The 15,629-nt window shown below is 50.1% G+C and overlaps 1 protein-coding gene across 3 annotated transcripts in view; it reads left to right on the plus strand.

Moving 5' to 3' along the window:
- Positions 1-7,439: 7,439 nt before the first annotated feature.
- Positions 7,440-15,629, plus strand: part of PDPR (pyruvate dehydrogenase phosphatase regulatory subunit) — a 49,041-nt gene continuing 40,851 nt past the window's right edge. For 2 of the 3 annotated variants that reach the window (XM_055297813.2, XM_063611582.1), the window contains exon 1: positions 7,440-9,143. The gene's annotated coding sequence lies outside the window, so the exon portion shown is untranslated. Of the gene's footprint in view, positions 9,144-13,559; positions 14,001-15,629 lie in introns of those variants that run through there. The other variant, XM_063611581.1, reaches the window with a different exon arrangement.

Below are 15,629 nucleotides of genomic sequence, written 5' to 3' on the forward strand. Positions count from 1 at the left end.
AGGCTGGTCTCGAACTCCTGATCTCAGGTGGTCTACCTGCCTTGGTGTCCCAAAGTGCTGGGCTTACAGGCGTGAGCCACCACACCCAGCCTAAACATTTCAAAACGTTAAAAATTCTTACTTTTTTTTTTTTTGAAGTGGAGTCTCACTGTGTTGCCCAGGCTGGAGTGCAGTGGTGCGATCTTGGCGCACTGCAATCTCTGCCTCCTGGGCTTAAGTGATTCTCCTGCCTCAGCCTCCCGAGTAGCTGGGTCTACAGGCATGTACCACCACACCTGGCTAATTTTTGTATTTCTGGTAGAGAAAGGGTTTGTCATGTAGGCCAGGCTGGTCTCAAACTCCTGACCTCAGGTGATCCACCGGCCTCGGCCTCCCAAAGGGTTGGGATTACAGGTGTGAGCCACAGTGCCTGGCCTAAAATCTTTACATTTTAAAGGACATTTTAAAGATTTTGCTCTCCACTTTTCCCCATTCATTTAATCATCTGTTAAATGCCAGGCACAATGCGAGGTGTTGGGAGTTTCAAGTCCTTCTCAGAGGCATTTATAGAACCAGCAGGGCAGAGAACCAAATAAAGACATATCAGAAATGGGCGTGTGGGGACCCCAGAAGGGGGCATTCTTTTGGAAAGAAAGGCTCCGCTGTGGTATGGTGGTGGTCTTGGGCTGGGGTTTTGAAAGACAGGAGGGCTCTGTCAGGATGACTTGGGGGAGGGGGGTTCATGTGATCCTCAATTCGAGACTTTCCACAAGCACAGGGGATGGCTGCCAGGAGGCATTTTAGTAAGCAAAAGATGGGAGTGAGAAACCTCTCAGTGTGACTGGAGAGCAAGATGTGAGGTGAGATCCAGCTGTGATGGGGAGCACACACCCGGCTGCAGGCCCCGCATCACACGCAGCGTGGGCTGGAGCCCTGGGGCAGTGCGGCCGGCCATAACCTGGAGACCCTGGCTGGCCAGGCTAAGGACTTGGAGCTTTGGCTCATGACAAAGGGGAGTCCCTCAAGGGTTTCAAGGCAGTGAGTAAAGTGACCTCCCGTGTTGTACAAAGACAGCTCTGCAGAAGGAGGACAGGATGACATGAGAAACAGGAAAATCAGTAAGAGATTGTTCTCAGGCTGGGCGCAGTGGCTCACGCCTGTAATCCCAGCACTTGGGAGGCCAAGGCGGGTGGATCACAAGGTTTGGAGTTCGAGACCAGCCTGACCAATATGGTGAAACCCAGTCTCTACTAAACATATAAAAATTAGCCGAGCGTGGTGGTGCATGCCTGTAATCTCAGCTACTCAGGAGGCTGAGGTAGGAGAATCACTTCAACCCGGGAGGTGGAGGTTGCAGTGAGCCAAGATCGCACCACTGCACTCCAGCCTGGGCAACAGACTGAGACTGTGTCTCAAAAAAAAAAAGATTGTCCTCGAAGTCAGGGCTGACAACCCTCTCAACCACAGCAGCACTGGTGGGGACAGGTCTGAACAGAGGAGAGGCACTGAGGAGACAGACCCTTTGAGGCTGGGTGATGAGCGGGAGGTGGAGGGAGAGGCGAGTGGGGAGACCAGGTGAGTCCCAGGTTTCTGGTGTGGTTGACCATTCCTGGAACTGGAATAGAAGGGGCTGATTTAGAAGACAGGACGAAGACACTGTTGTAGACGTGAGCCTACAGGATTCCCAGATGTAGCTGTTCCAGAATTAGTTGGATAAGCAGAATAAAACCATTGACTTGCAAGACTGCAGTGAGTGAAGATTTCCTTAAGAAGGCGCGGGCCCTGATTTCACCATTCTTATATAATTGCACTATCAGAGAGCCTTTATTTCAGCTGCAAAAAAGGCTACCTAGTAAACCAGCCCAAAACTCAGTGCCTTACAACAGAGCTTTCAGTGCCATGCTCATGAGACTGCAGGTGACTATGGTCTGGCTGGACAGCTGTGTTTCAAACTGAGGGTCAGCAGGCTTGGACAGCTTTGTTTCAGGCTGAGGGTCAGCAGGCTTGGACAGCTTTGTTTCAGGCTGAGGGTCAGCAGGCTTGGCTTCAGGCTGAGTTCAGGTCTGTTTCAAGTGCCTTTCACCTTCCATGATTCAACAGCTTCTCAGGGCATAAACTTGTGACGAGGGCTGATGACATGCTCAACACCTCTTAAGGCCAGTCTCCAGATCTGCACACTATGGCTTCTACCCACCTTAAAAAAATAAGTTTGGTTGGCCAGGTGCAATGGCTCATGCCTGTAATCCCAGCACGTTGGGAGGCCGAGGCAGGCGGATCACAAGGTCAAGAGATTGAGGCCATCCTGGCCAACATGGTGAAACCCTGTCTCAACTAAAAAAATTTATATATACAAAAATTAGCTGGGTGTGGTGGCGTGCTCCTGTAGTACCAGCTAATCGGGAGGCTGAGGCAGAAGAATTGCTTGAACCCGGGAGGCAGAGTTTGCAGTGAGCCGAGATTGCGCCACTGCACTCCAGCCTAGGGACAGAGCAAGACTCCATCTCAAAATAATAATAATAGTAAGTTTGATTGAAGCCAACCAACATCAGTGGGACAGGAATCCTACTTCCCCCATTTCATGCACTGCAAGGTCATATGGCAATAGGGAATGAGGAATTGAAAACAACATCCAATGTACCATAGCTAGCTGTATTCCTTCCTGATACACTGCCTGCTCTTTTCTGTCTCTGTGTCCAGCCATTACATCATCCAGTCTCAGATGCCCTCCTTGCCACCTGTCCTATGGCATAGTGCAAAGATCATTGGATTCAGATATTCAACATGGGAACAGCTCCATTTCTGGTCCTTCCTCCTAGGTGTGTGATCTTGGAAAAGTCATGTTACGTCTGTGTCTACTCTATCTGCTAAAAATTTACTTCATGAGATTGCCAGAAAGATTACGTGAACTGATACAGAAGGAAAAATTTTGTCCTATGTATTTTCATTAAGACCCAGTGCAAGTCTTCCCTCTTAAAAAAGCTTTAAATGACTACCATTTCTCCCCAGGACTCTTAGTTAACATCCGGTGGCTTCTAGATATAAGAGAAGTTCCTGGGCCAGGCGCTGTGGCTCACGCCTGTAATCCCAGCACTTTGGGAGGCTGAGGCGGGCGGATCATGAGGTCAGGAGATCGAGACCATCCTGGCTAACACGGTGAAACCCCATCTCTACTAAAAATACAAAAAAATTAGCTGGGCATAGTGGTGGGCGCCTGTAGTCCCAGCTACTCGGGAGGCTGAGGCAGGAGAATGGCGTGAACCCGGGAGATGGAGCTTGCAGTGAGCCGAGATGGTGCCACTGCACTCCAGCCTGGGCTACTGAGCGAGACCCCATCTCAAAAAAAAAAAAAAAAAAAAAGAGAAGTTCCAGGCCGGGCGTGGTGGTTCATGCCTGTAATCCCAACACTCTGGGAGGCCGAGGCAAGCGGATCACGAGGTCAGGAGATCGAGACCATCCTGGCCAACATAGTGAAACCCCATCTCTACTAAAAATACAAAATTTAGCCGGGTGTGGTGGCACATGCCTGTAGTCCCAGCTACTCAGGAGGCAGAGGCAGGAGAATCCCTTGAACCAGGGAGTTGGAGGTTGCAGTGAGCCGAGATCACGCCACAGCAGTCTAGCCTGGCAACACAGTGAGACTCCGTCTCAAAAAAAAAAAAAGAGAAGTTCCTACTGGGCGTGGCGGATCAAGAGATTGAGACCAGCCTGGCCAACATGGTGAAACCCCTTCTCTACTAAAAATATAAAAATACAAAAATTAGCTGGGCATGGTGGCATGTGCCTGTAGTCCCAGCTGCTCAGGAGGCTGAGGCAGGAGAATCGCTTGAACCAGGGAGGCAGAGGTTGCAGTGAGCTGAGATCACACCACTGCACTCCAGCTTGGGCAACAGAGTGAGACTTCCTCTCAAAAAAAAAAAAAAAAAAAAGAGAAATTCCTGGAGAATTCTTTTTTGAAAACTTAAATTTAGCCAGGTACAGTGGTTCACACCTGTAATCCCAGTATTTTGGGAGGCTGAAGTGGGTGGTTCACATGAGGCCAGGATTTGGAGACCAGCCTAGCCAACATGGCAAAGCCCCATCTCTACTAAAATACAAAAATTACCTGGGCTAGGTGGCACACACCTGTACTCCCTGCTATTTGGGAGGCTGAGATATGAGAATTGCTTAAGCCTGGGAGGTGGAAGTTGCAGTGGGCAAAGATCGTGCCACTGCACTCCAGCCTGGGCAACAGAGCAAAGACCCTGTCTCAAAAAAAAAAAATTTATTTTTAGAGACACAGTGTTGCTCTGTCACCCAGGCTGGAGCACAGTGGTGTAATCATAGCTCACTGTAACTTCTAATTACTAGGTTCAAGTAATCCTCCTGCCTCAGCCTCCTGAGTAGCTGGGACTACAGATGTGCACCACTATACTGACTTATTCTTTTTTTTTTTTTTTTTTTTTGACATGGAGTCTTGCTCTGTCGCCCAGGCTGGAGTGCAGCGGCACGATTTTGGCTCACTGCAAGCTCCGCCTCCCGGGTTCACGCCATTCTCCTGCCTCAGCCTCCCAAGTAGCTGGGACTACAGGCACCCGCCACCATGTCTGGCTAATTTTTTGTATTTTTAGTAGAGATGGGGTTTCACCATGTTAGCCAGGACAGTCTCGATCTCCTGACCTCATGATCCGCCCGCCTCAGCCTCCCAAAGTGCTGGGATTACAGGCGTGAGCCACAGCGCCTGACCCTATTCTTTTTTTATTTTGTAGACGTGGGGTCTCACTATGTTGCCCAGGCTGGTCTCAAACTCTTGGCTTTGGGTTATCCTCTCGCCTCAGCCTCCCAGAGTGCTGGGATTACAGGTATGAGTCATCACACCCAGCCCTGGGGAAAATTCTTTAGAAACACTGAGTCTGTCCTCCAGCCCTGTTGCTCTCACTTTACTCAGTGGATGTTGTTTCAGATTTCCCCAGTGATCCAAATGTACCGGTCTCTCCATTACTTCGCTCTTACTTGAATAGGTCACTATTTCATGCATTAAAGACTTGGATGGGAGTCCTAATTTTTATTTTCTGCAACTTGAGAATATACTTTTCTAAGCCTCACTTTCCTCATTGGTGAAGCAGGAATTTTCTCGTGTCCAGTTTCAGGGATGTTTTAATGAGATAACACAGTTAGGGCATTTGGCACAGTGCCTGGCAAGGCAGCTGGTTTTACTATTATTCTGTCTTATGTGGACTCTATGAAATAGCACCAGCACAGGTCTAAGTCCATCACAGCTGATTTACTGCAGAAATGCACTGTGACTTTTGGATGGAAGTTGGTGTCGTAAAAGTACTGATTGTGGCCGGGCGCGGTGGCTCACACCTGTAATCCCAGCACTTTGGGAGGCCGAGGTGGGAGGATCACAATGTCAGGAGATCGAGACCATCCTGGCTAACATGGTGAAACCCCATCTCTACTAAAAATACAAAAAATTAGCCGGGCATGGTGGCGGGTGCCTGTAGTCCCAGCTACTCGGGAGGCTGAGGCAAAAGAATGGCTGAACCCAGGAGGCAGAGCTTGCAGTGAGCTAAGATCGCGCCACTGCACTCCAGCCTGGGCGACAAAGCGAGACTCCGTCTCACAAAAAAAAAAAAAAAAAGAAAAGAAAAGTACTGATTGCTACTCGCAACATTCTTCTCTTCCCATGGTGTGAATGAGAACATCCCTACTTTCCACACAAACATAGGCTCACAAGCACACGAGAAGCACGCCAGGTGTCAGGTCCTTTCTGTGAAGTCGGTTGTAGGCAGATGTCCAGTCTACTGATGGCGACAAGAACTTTAGAGGGAGGAGGGAGGCCTTCCCCACAGCCATGCTGGTGCTGCAGGGAGGTAAGATAAACGCCTGCATCTTAGCGACCTCAGATCCAAATTCATTCTTACACTGTGGTAACATAGGTATGTCAAATGTTTGTCTGTACACTGTTTATCCTGTGTGGTAGCAAATATATTTACCAAGTCACTGCAGATGAAAATTTCTCAAGAGGACTTGACAAGCATAACTAAAACGTCTGTTTAGGGCAGGACGTGGTGGCTCATGCCTCTAATCCCAGCACATTGGGAGGCCAAGGCAGGTGGATCTCTTGAGGTCAGGAGTTTAATGCCAGCCTCAGCAACATAGTGAAACCCCTCCTCTACCAAAAAATACAAAAGTTAGCCGGGGATGGTGGCACACGCCTGAGGTCTCAGCTATTCGGGAGGCTGAGGTGGGAGAATCGCTAGAGCCCAGGAAGTTAAGACTGCAGTGAGCCGTGATTGCACCACTGTGCTCCAGCCTGGGTGACAGAGTGAGAACTAATCTCAAAAAATAAAAATAGGCTGGGCGCGGTGGCTCACACCTGTAATTCCAGCACTTTGGGAGGCCTAGGTGGGCGGATCACGAGGTCAGGAGTTTGATACCAGCCTGGCCAACATAGTGAAACCCTGTCTCTAATAAAAATACAAAAATTAGCCCAGCGTGAGGCTGGGCGCGGTGGCTCACGCCTGTAATCCCAGCACTTTGGGAGGCCGAGGCAGGAGGATCACGAAGTCAGGAGATCGAGACCATCCTGGTTAACACAGTGAAACCCTGTCTCTACTAAAAATACAAAAAATTAGCCAGGCGTGGTGGCGGGCGCCTGTAGTCCCAGCTACTCGGGAGGCAGAGGCAGGAGAATGGCGTGAACCCAGGAGGCAGAGCTTGCAGTGAGCCGAGATCATGCCGCTACACTCCAGCCTGGGCGACAGAGCGAGACTCCGTCTCAAAAAAAAAAAAAAAAAATTAGCCCAGCATGGTGGCACACGCCTGTAGTCCCAGCTACTGGGGAGGCTGAGGTAGGAGAATTGCCTGAACCTGGGAGGTGGAGGTTGCAGTGAACCGAGACCACGCCATTGCACTCCAGCCTGGGCGACAGAGTGAGACTCCATCTAAAAAATAATAATAAAATAAAAACACTCAACCCCCTAGAAAAAATAGTGCATCAGTGGTTATAAGAACCTACTAAGGACAAGAGCCATCATTGACAATGAAAGGGGCCTTAGGACTTATTTCCTTTTTTTTTTTGAGACAATCTCACTCTGTAGCCTAGGCTAGAGTGCAGTGACACAATCTTGGCTCACTGCAACCTCCGCCTCCTGGGGTCAAGCAGTTCTCCTGTCTCAGCCTCCCAAGTAGCTGGGATTACAGGCGTGTACCACCATGCCCAGCTAATTTTTGTATTTTTAGTAGAGATGGGGTTTCACCATATTGATCAGGCTGGTCCCGAACTTCTGACCTCAGGTGATCCAGCTGCCTTGGCCTCCCAAAGTGCTGGCATTACAAGCGTGAGCCACCGCACCCAGCCAGACTTAGCATTTTGGAGTGGAGGCCGATCATGGTGATGGAGAAGGAAATCAGGGACAGATCTATACTATTTGTTTGCTACTTACTGCATGTAAACAGAGTGAAATCAACACATTAAGTATTTCACTTCATTTCATCCACCATCTCCTGCAGACAACCAGGTTTCTCCCAAATTCATGTGCCTGGAAATGGCTTGAACCTAATGGTTCATGAGGAAAACTTATGATATTTTTCATGAAATTGCCACATCTGGGCATCAGGAAAGACTTCCCAGAGAATGTCTCAAATCGGTCAGCCATTTTCTCTTTTTTTAGACAGGTAGGTGTCCCCAAGCATTCAATCCTAGCTAAAATATGAAAATATTTATCTAGCACAGGAGCCTATGGCACAGTTTCAGTCCACTGTCTGGCAGACCTCATCTGGGCTGTCTTCGTGTGAGTTGACTGGCCAGTAAATGGGGTATAAACTATGTAGGCTGTGGCCTGGCCTTGTGACAGAGGGGCCCTGGAACTTGACTGCCACTCTTTAAGAGCAGAAACCGCCTCTTTCTTGTACACTGCTGGATCCCATCATCCTGCACAGTGGCTGGCTACAGGTGGCCAGCAATAAAACACAAGATTGGCGCAGGCACAGTGGCTCACGCCTGTAATCCCAGGACTTTGGGAGGCTGAGATGGAAGGATCACTTGAGGCCAGGAGTTGAGGCCCAGCCTGGGCAACATAGTGAGCCTATCTATACAAAAAAATTATTTAAAAAATTAATAAAACACAAGATTGGTTTGTGTGGTGAGACAGTATTGAATCCAACAAACGGGAACTGGATAGTGTTGCCCCAGATGCAATGGTGGCTGCACCATGAGACCCTTATCCACATAATACTTAGTGGATGCGGTGCCAGGCACTGTTCTGGGTGCTGAGAATAAAGCTGTGCATAAGACTAAGGTTCTGTCGACAGAGACCGTGTTACACCAGTGGAAAAGACAGTCATCAAACTTATATCCTTGAGACAGTGATGAGTTCTAGAAGGAAAGAAAAGGCTGATGTGACGGTGAGGAAGGGGTGAGTGGAGACTTCTCTGAGACTTGAGTGATTCCTCTTCCTCTGAGCTGAGCCAAGCTGAGAAGCTGAGAGGAGTAAGATACGGCCGGGAACTCAGGTCCGTTAGTCCGTCCTCCGAGGTGGGGCGGGCCAGCAGAATGGATTTCCGATCTGCTCTGTGAGAGCCTCGCTGAAGAAAGCCCAGAGCCACTTCCAAGATCCGCGCTCCCACGGCGGTGAGAAGCGTTTTCCCCCGGGACTGCTTGTGGCTTAGGACTGGGGACCCACTGGCTTTGGAGTAAGCCCTGGCACAGGCCTCGAGGGAAGAAAGAACTCCGGCGCTCCCCACACTCCACAGGGCCTGCGATCATCTCAGACGTTCCGGTTCCACGTGCAGAAACCCCGCCGGTCCGAGGCCCGGGTTCTAAAACGGCCCTAACAGTCAAGGCTTCCACAGCTCGCCTCTGAGACTGGGAAAGAGGCCCCGGGGTCGGTGCCTCGCGAGACCCAAACAAGCCCACGAGGCAGGGGCGGGACTCCGCGAGAGCGTCACGGCGCGCTCGTGCGCGGCTGAGGTCACGCGCGGGCCGTACCCTTGCCCGGGGGCCGTAAAGCGCGGAAGGTCGCGGTCTCAGCTTCCCCGGAACTTTTTGCTCGCTTCGCCCCGCCCCTTTCCCATCCCCGAATCCCGCTTTCCGGCCCGCGGCGACCCCCGGCGACCGTTGTGGCTGCTGCGTTGCTCCCGCCGGGCTGTAGCTGAGCGGGGAGCCCGTGGGGGCCGGTGAGGTAAGGAGATAGCTGCGGGGCGACTCTGGCCTCCCCGTCCGCGCGGGCCTAAGCGCCCCGGGACCCCTGGGTTCCCCTCTTTCTCCTTTGGTTTCGCCCGGGGGTGGTCCCCGCTAGCCTACGCTTCCAGTCGGTTCCGCCTGGCCTCTCGCGAAGGCGCGTCCAGGCGCCAGTACTCGTACCCGTAAGGTTGTCCTCTCGTGCCTTGGCTTGTGTCCTCCGCTACCCCTGGGCCTGCGCACCGGTCCTCTAGGCGCCTGCACCTCAGCCCCGATGCCAGGGCGGCCGGGGTGACCTCGGGCTTCCCCCTCTCAGGCTTGCACACCCCTGCGGCGCAGAGCCAACTCCAGCTTGTCTAGCCCGGTCCTCCATCCCTGCAGGTGGAACTGTTTTCCCGCGTTGAGACGTGCGGTCCGCTTGTGCTTTTAGAACTAGTAAGACTGCTGCAGAGTCCGGAGGAAGAAGTTACCTAGAAAAGTCTGGGACAGGGCAGTGAGCTTCTTTCTTAATGGTTGACCTTTGGGGGCCGATGTGTGATACCTCGGATTTGAATCAAGAATCTCCAAGCCCATTTTCCGCATGCATGTAAACGTGATGTACGGGGATGGGGGCTGGTGGTGGAGGAGGAGCCAGCCCGACGGATATGCTTTTCCAGTGGTAGGGACTTGTGTTAATTTCTTTTTTCTTTTTTTTTTTTTTTTGTTTTTTTCGAGACGGAGTCTCACTCTGTCGCCCAGGCGGGAGTGCAGTGGCGCGATCTCGGCTCACTGCAACCTCTGCCTCCGGGGTTCAAGCAATTCTCTTGCCTCAGCCTCCCAAGTAGCTGGGAATACAGGTGCGCGCCACCACACCTGGCTAATTTTTGTATTTTTAGTAGAGACAGAGTTTCACGATGTTGGCCAGGCTGGTCTCGAACTCCTGACCTCGTGATTCGCCCGCCTCAGCCTCCCAAAGTGCTGAGATTACAGGCGTGAGCCACCGCGGCCGGCCAACTTGTGTTAATTTCTTAAACTCGCGTGATCACATGGTGTACTTGTTGAAAAATACAGCTCCCTGGAGTGGCAGGATCAGAATCTGCAGAGGTGGACCCTGGGAATCTGTCGTTTTTAAACAAGTGTCCCAGGTGGTTCTTTTGCTGAGGCAAGTGTGGGAAATGTTGTGTGAACCCACCCATGCTCATCCAGTCTTCCTTGTGACCGGCAGTCCACTGTGCGCAACGCTGAAGCCATACAGAGGGACAACTCGAAGTTAGAACTAGCACCTTGGTCTTGTTGGAATAAGCACATCTGAGTAGAGCCAGCCGCAGTCTTATGGTTGTTTAACAGAAGTTATTCTTAGCAGAGAATATTATATGCTTTTTCCAGAACTGTAAAAAATATATCATTTGTTTTAAACCAGATGATGTGCTTCATTTCTGTCTTTGACGTCTTCAGTTTCTTCTCCCCTGGCTTTACGTCCTTTGCTATCAAGCTTTGCTTTGGTTTTGCTGCCAATCCTATAGGCTTAGGTTTGGCAGCAAAGGCACTAGACTCTGGTGCCTTTCTTTCCTTCGTTGTCTTAAGCCCTTCTTTTCCTCTGCCCTCATGCCCTCACCACTCACTCACTCTTTTGAAGGTCATAATGAACACAGTCAGAAATCTCTTTTTTGGCGCCAAGCTCCCTGGGCTTTTTTGAGATAGAGTCTTAACTGTGTCGCCCAGGCAGTGGCGCGACTCTGCCCACTGCACCCTCCATCTCCCTGGCTGAAGCAATTCTCCTGTCTCAGCCTCCTGAGTAGCTGGGACTACAGGTGCAAGCCACGACACCTGGCTAATTTTTCTGTTTTTAGTAGAGACGGGGTTTCACCATGCTGATGAGGCTGGTCTCAAACCCCTGACCTCAAGTGATCCACCCACCTTGGCCTCCCAAAGCGCAAGGATTACAGGTGTGAGCCACTGCACTTGGCCTTTTTTTGTTTTGTTTTGTTTAAGACAGAGTCTCACTCTGTCACCCAGGCAGGAGTGCAGTAGCATAATCTCGGCTTACTGCAGCCTGTCTCCCAGGCTCAAGTGATCCTCCTACCTCAGGAGCTCGGGACCAGCCTGGGCAACATAGTGAGCCCATCTTTACAAAAAAAAATTTTTTTTTAATTAATAAAACACAAGATTGGCCTGTGTGGTGAGACAGTATTGAATCCAACAAACAGGAACTGGATAGTGAGGACCAAGATGCAATGGTGGCCGCACCATGAATACCTGGGACCACAGGTTCGTGCCACCACACCCAGCTAATTTTTTGTATTTTTGGCAGAGACGAGGTTTCACCATGTTTGCCAGGCTGGTCCCCAACTTCCGACCTCAAATGATCTACCCACCTCGGCCTCCCAAAGTGCTGAGATTACAGGAGTGAGACACCACGCCCAGCCTAAAGTTTTTTTTAATTCCACCTTTAAACTCATCTGTTACTGTGTTTGTTCTGCCACTTTTGCAATTCCCTTTTTCTGTTAGGGGAATATGCCTGATGGTTCAGTCCTCACAGCTGTTCTTTCTTTACCATCTGCTTTTATTTGAAAGGTAGCGTGGAGTCATGATTAAATAGCAGGCCACTAATGCCAAATTGGCAGGGTTCTGCTACTCAACAGTTTGGTAGGACCTTGGGTGAGTCACTTCCACTTATCTGTGCCTGTTTCCTCAAGTGTAGAATAGAAATGCTAGTATCTGCCTCATAAGGTTTTGAGGATTAAATTAGTTCTGTACATAGGCAGTATCTGGTGCATTGTAACTACTTATAAAAATATTAGCGGCCGGGCGCGGTGGCTCAAGCTTGTAATCCCAGCACTTTGGGAGGCCGAGGCGGGCGAATCACGAGGTCAGGAGATCGAGACCACGGTGAGACAACGGTGAAACCCCGTCTCTACTAAAAATACAAAAAATTAGCCGGGCGTCGTGGTGGGCGCCTGTAGTCCCAGCTACTCGGAGAGGCTGAGGCAGGAGAATGGTGTGAACCTGGGAGGCGGAGCTTGCAGTGAGCCGAGATTGCGCCACTGCACTCCAGCCTGGGCGACAGAGCGAGACTCCGTCTCAAAAAAAAAAAAAAAAAAAATATTAGCTTTAAAAATAATTCTTGGTCGGTCACAGTGGCTCATGCCTGTAATCCCAGCACTTTGGGAGGCCAAGGTGGGTGGATCACCTGAGGTCAGGAGTTCGAGACCAGCCTGGCCAACATGGTGAAACTCCATCTCTACTAAAAATACAAAAAATTAGTCAGGCACGGTGGCGTGCGCCTGTAATCTCAGCTACTCGGGAGGCTGAGGCAGGAGAAGCACTTGAACCTGGGAGGCAGAGGTTGCAGTGAGCTGAGATCACGCCACTGCAGTTCAGCCTGGGCGATAGAGTCTCACAATAAATAAAAATAAAAATAATTATCTCAGGTATTTAAATATCTCCTTAAATCTGGGGGCCTACCTTTGACTTTTTCCCCCATCTTCTTTGTTCTCTTTTCTCTTTCATGCATCAACATATATTTCCTAGGTACCTATGCTGAACGCTGGGAAAATTGAGCAATTTATAAGGTTTCTGCTCTTAGATCCATTATAATAGGGAAATAATAGGCCAGGTGTGGTGGCTCAGCCTGTAATTCCAGCACTTTGGGAGGCCAAGGTGGGCAGATCACTTGAGGTCAGGAATTCCAGACCATCCTGGGCAACGCAGTAAGACCTCGCCTCTACAAATATTCATAATTTTAAAATTAGCTGAGTGTGATGGTGCACACCTGTGGTCCCAGCTACTCTGGAGGCTGAGGTGGGAGGATCGCTTGAGTCTGAGTGGTTGAGACTGCAGTAAGCCATGATCATGCCGCTGTACACCAGCCTGCGTGACAGACCTCGTCTCAAAAAATAATAAAAAATAACTACCACTTACTGAGTGCTTCTTAGGTGCTTGTACCATGTTCTTCCTGCCTTGTCTGATTTAGTCTTTGCAGCAACCATGTGAGGTAGTTGTTCCTAGCCCGTGTTACAGATGAGGAGCTCAAAGCCTAGAGATTTAGTAACTTGCTGAAAGTCATACAGCTAGTGAGAGGTGGGGATATTTTCAAACCCAGACCTGTCCTCCCCCAAAGCCTGGATTCCCTGCTATGGCTGGCGTGTTGCTTCTCTGATTGGCAAACAGACCATTGTGCAGTGTGGTAAGTGCTGTGCTGGGAGAAGTGTAGTGTGTTATAGGAGAACATAGAAGAGCCACCTAACCAAGTGTTGGAGAAGAAGGGGGAGAGTGTCAGATAAGATGTCAAAGAGTGGGCTGGCCACGGTGGCTCACACCTGTAATCCCAGCACTTTGGGAGGCCAAGGCAGACGGATCACGAGGTCGGGAGATCGAGACCATCCTGGCTAACGTGGTAAAACCCCGTCTGTACTAAAAATTAAAAAAAAAAAAATTAGCCAGTCATGGTGGCAGGCGCCTGTAGTCCCAGCTACTCAGGAGGCTGAGGCAGGAGAATGGCATGAACCCAGGAGGCAGAGCTTGCAGTGAGCCGAGATCGCACCACTGCACTCCAGCCTGGGCAACAGAGCGAGACTCCATCTCAAAAAAAATAAATAAGATGTCAAAGAGGCTGTGACCTGAGGAGATTACCTGTATTTGGGGGAGGGATGGCAGGAACCATGCCAGGAGGGAACAGCATGTACAGAACCTGGAGCCGAATAAAACATTCACGCCTCACCTGTTATGTTTGAGGAATTACAGGTTGTTCAGTCTGGCTTGATCAGAGTGTGAGGAGAGGAGAAATGAGACCACAGATAAGAACCAGACTGTGAAGGATCTTGCACTTGATATGAAAAGAGTTTTGCCTTTTTCCTGAGGGCATCAGAAAGTCATCAAGGTGGGTATGGTGGCTCACGCCTGTAATCCCAGCACTTTGGGAGGCCAAGGCCAGTGGATCACCTGAGGTCAGGAGTTCGAGACCAGCCTAATCAACATGGTGAAACCCTGTCTCTACTAAAAATACAAAAAGTAGCTGGGTGTGGTGGTGCCTGCCTGTAGTGCCAGCTGCTCAGGAGGCCGAGGCAGGAGAATTGCTTGAACCTGGAATGCAGAGGTTTCAGTGAGCTGAGATCACACCGCTGCACTCCCAACTGGGCGACAGAGCGAGACTCTGTCTCAAAAAAAAAAAAAAAAAAAAATTGCTGAGGAAAAGGAGCAAAAAGGGAGGGAAACATTGCAGGTACATGAAAGAGAGAGCAGTTGATGGAGCTAGGGTCAAGAGAAGAGAGGAGGAAGTAGGATCTAGGGCACTTGGGGGAGATTAACTTTCTAGTGGATAAAAGAAGGAAGGAAGAGATGGTTGCAGATGCAAGTGGGTCTATAGGAAGGGTTTCAGGGAATGAGATGAGACAGGTTATCTGCTTAGAATGAGGGAAGAAAGGAGGTGAAGTTGAAGGTTGAGAGAGGAACAGCTGGGCTCCGAACCTGAATACAGACAGAGGTCTCTACCTGTGGCCTAACATGTGCTAGCCTAAGCCACGAAGGAGCAGGACAGTTTTCAAGTATAACCAAGTGGTCATGGGTCAGAAGCCAGGAGGTTGACAGTGAGGTCAATGGGACGGGGCTGGCCATTTGGCAGTGGCAGTTCCCCAGGAGAGCTGTGTTGCCACTGGGACAGAGGGTAGAGAGAATGTCAGCAAGGGGGTGGGTGTTTACCTTTGGGAAAGGTATTCTAGAGGGTGCCGTAGAGGGGCTTGAAGGAGAGGAAAGCAAAGAGAGCTTGGGCCACGGGAAATAAATTGGTCACGTGGAGATGAGATTATGGAAAGACTAGCCGGTAGAGAAGCTTCTGTCTTGAGATGGTGCTTAACCGGGTCCAGGGATGAGAGGCATGGTGGCAACCACAAGGTGGCCAAGACAGTTTGTTTCCAGTTGGATGGGATGTCTGCCTGGACACAGTCTGTGCTTGCATTTGTTGCAATTCTGAGAGTCCTCTCTGATGGATGGACATAGATACCTTGGCCTTGACAATTTTGGCTGACTGTGGAGCGTCTGTGGGTCCTGTGGCTGGCATTGGAGGTGGTAAGGAGATGACTAGCAGTGAGCTGCCCTGAGGCCCCCTTGTCTACTGCCTCTCATCTCAAAGTCCTCATCCTCCTGTACACATGACTGCATGGACAGCCAGTAGGTGCTTTCTTCTTCAGTTTCTTGAAACTTGAACAGTCATCTGTTTTGCTGATAGATTAAGTTTGTTAAAACCCTGCCTTGGCCAAGGGCAGTGGTTCATGCCTGTAATCTCAACACTTTGGGAGACCAAGATGGGAGGATCGCTTGAACCTAGGAAGTCGACTCTGTTTTTCTTAGAATTCTACCATCCGCTCTCCACCATGGAGCCAGACTGACCTTTGGAAAACATCCGCCCCCACCCGCCACCGCCAAAAAAAGCAAAGAAAAGAAAAACATCCCAGATCATCTCATTCCCCTGCTAGTGATTCCCCTGCATTAGTGATTTTCCTTTGTACTTTGA

This window comes from Symphalangus syndactylus, chromosome 11 (genome assembly GCF_028878055.3).
Source record: "Symphalangus syndactylus isolate Jambi chromosome 11, NHGRI_mSymSyn1-v2.1_pri, whole genome shotgun sequence".
Classification (NCBI taxonomy): domain Eukaryota; kingdom Metazoa; phylum Chordata; class Mammalia; order Primates; family Hylobatidae; genus Symphalangus; species Symphalangus syndactylus.